Here is a 2,555-nt window from a genome sequence, read left to right as displayed (position 1 = left end):
GATTTAGTTTAATTTTTCTAAAGTGTTTAGTTCATGTCATTTTTCTTGCCATTAAGCCAGTTAGTTATGTAGCCTAAATCAGTTATAGGTCAATAACAATTCTTTGTAAGGAAACCAAGTACCTAAAGCTGAGATGGAGCTCATTCTCTGAGAGACTCTCATTCTCTGTAGGCTTCAGCCTACAGCCAAGTAGCTGGATTTCAAACAGAAGTTACCAGGCACTATGCTCTAGTAGTGGTGTGGTTGCAACTGGCTTGTACCTCTTGGCTTTAGCTTGACCCTGGATGGAGAAGAGAGGTGAATAGCAGTGCAGTTGAGAAGAACATCTGCACTAGCTCCTCTTGCATATCAGTAATCTACAGAAAGAAAGGTTTGGAAAGCTGAAAGTACAGATGGTAATAGGGAAATTGCAGGACAGATCTAGCACGTCCTGAAAGCTGTTAGATCCTTATGGGTCCTCTGATAGCTTAAATGTTAAATGTTTTGCTGTCATGAATGGCAGAGTAAGAGGGGAGCTCTGTGCCATTAAGAAACTCTTTAGAGCTTTGAAATACACTGGGATCAATACCTCTACTATCTGTAGCATTAGCAGCTTCTCTGATATCCTATACAGGAATGAGTGCTAGGGAGATAAAGCAGTTATATGGTTTATAGATCTCTTACCAACATCTTATAAATTTCTTAGGTTTTATTTGTATTCCATTTGTATTAAACTGTGTTCTTTCTTACAAATATATTTTATTTAGGTTCACTTTGTGTACTTGAAGGACTAGTAGAAGAGTATTTCTTTCCTGATGTAATCAGTGAACTTGCAGCTGGCCAAAAGTACTGTATACCACCTGTGCAACTTCTTCATTCGCTTCTAGAATACGTGTTGTTGGTGAGCTCTGCAGGATTAACTGTGACAAACATGGAAATATTATAATCTTTGCTATTAGCAGTGTGTTTACTGATTCTTTTCAAAAGTGAAGTATTAACCCTTCACATTCATCAATGCATTAGCCTTAATGCAGCCTATTCTAAAGGGGAAAATAATATCGTTTCTATTATTTATAAGCCATAGGAATGTAGTGCACTAAATATTATTAAAGAGCCAGTCCAGAATTCTTTCTGCTGCTTGGAGAACAGCAAATGTGTGACTTTTTTTTAACCTAGTAGGCCACCGATACTGCATTCAATTCAAGGTTTATTCTAAGCAGTGATGCAAGCTGCGCTTGTTTTTATCCTTTCTTAGGGAAATTCTAAGTTCTGCTGCTTCTAGTTTTGCGTTAAATTGCATGTTACTTTGATCACAATTAAATTTTGTCACTTAGGATTATGAGGAATAAAGAAAATGTATAAATTCTTAGTGATCATGGATCTCTGGCTAATATGGAGCCAATATTATTTTCTCATTTTATTACAGGGAAACACCGATGCAATATTTTCTGCTAAACTTCTTCACGTTTTGTACCTTGTTCTCCAACTTGATCCTCCTTGGAAGTCCCCTTCTGTCTTAAGGTATTATTTGGACCTTCTTCAAGTGTCCTGTTTGTAAGAAAGGTACATGGTCCTTGATAGAGATGCTTGTAAGGTAAGAAAATTTAATGAGGATTAGATAAGTGCTATTTTACTTCAAATTGGGGCAGGGGAGGATAGTTGGAGTTCTGTTGTACTTGAGTCACTTTTTTACCTGTATAGGTTAACTGCATATGAAGGTCTAGCATGGCAGTTGAGGTCTGGACCTTTCACTAGATGGTTCAGTTTAGCACACAGGTAGAGACATTTATTGGAAAGGAAAAAAAATACATTTGCTTTTTCTCTACTCCTTTGTTGTATAATGTTTATTTTTGTTAAGCTTTTCACAAATTAGAATAATTTATATACTAGTTAAGGTGGGGAGAGGCTCCACCTCTATATCTATCTATATGTGTCTTTCTGCAGTTGTGAAACTGCTTTCAATTTTATCATGCCAAACATGAAGCTTCATATTGTATTTTTATTTTAGTCATAAATTTAGTCTTGTTCAGCAAGTCTTATTAAATTCCGTGTATCTACAAATATAAAGCTCTGCATACATCAACTGTTTGGGTTGCTACTGCATTCTTGGGATTTTTTTGTTGTTGTGACTTCCATGAATAGAAATTAATTCATATCACCTTACGTAATATTTAAATACTTTGATATAACAGTGACTACAAATACATGATTGCAAAAATGCTCTTAGTCTTGAAAGTCATTGAACTTGAATCATTGCAATTGAACATTTAATCATTTTGATTAGGAACATGTCGCAAGCCATTTGAATGGGAAATAATTTATCATATATATTAAGCTCTTAATAGAACTTCCTGGCAGAATATGAATACCCTGCAATTTTTTTTTTATTCTTTTGGTATGTGTTCCTTCCAGTAGTCAAAATTCCATTCAAAAATATATTCTGCACTTCAAAGTCATCTGCATCATGTTAGACAGTCACCTGATTTGATCGAAAACTGTATCTTGTCTGTGGCAGATAGTTAGGGTCCGGCGGCCAGAAGATATCGCGCTGTACGGAAAGATAGGGCCCTTAATAG

General features: G+C 35.7%; 1 long non-coding RNA gene across 1 annotated transcript; it reads left to right on the top strand.

Annotated features, from left to right (window-relative positions):
- Positions 1 to 750: 750 nt before the first annotated feature.
- On the top strand, positions 751 to 1,582 carry LOC148593574 (uncharacterized). The gene is made up of 2 exons (XR_015913690.1): positions 751 to 880; positions 1,406 to 1,582. It is a non-coding gene; the product is annotated as an uncharacterized LOC148593574 (long non-coding RNA).
- Positions 1,583 to 2,555: the final 973 nt, after the last annotated feature.

This window comes from Tinamus guttatus, unplaced genomic scaffold (genome assembly GCF_059628265.1).
Source record: "Tinamus guttatus ecotype Peru unplaced genomic scaffold, ASM5962826v1 Tinamus_guttatus_pri_ptg000374l, whole genome shotgun sequence".
In the NCBI taxonomy this organism is placed as follows: Eukaryota; Metazoa; Chordata; class Aves; order Tinamiformes; family Tinamidae; genus Tinamus; species Tinamus guttatus.
The sequence above is the reverse complement of the archived record's forward strand: the minus strand, read 5'-3'. Positions and strand labels throughout refer to the sequence as shown.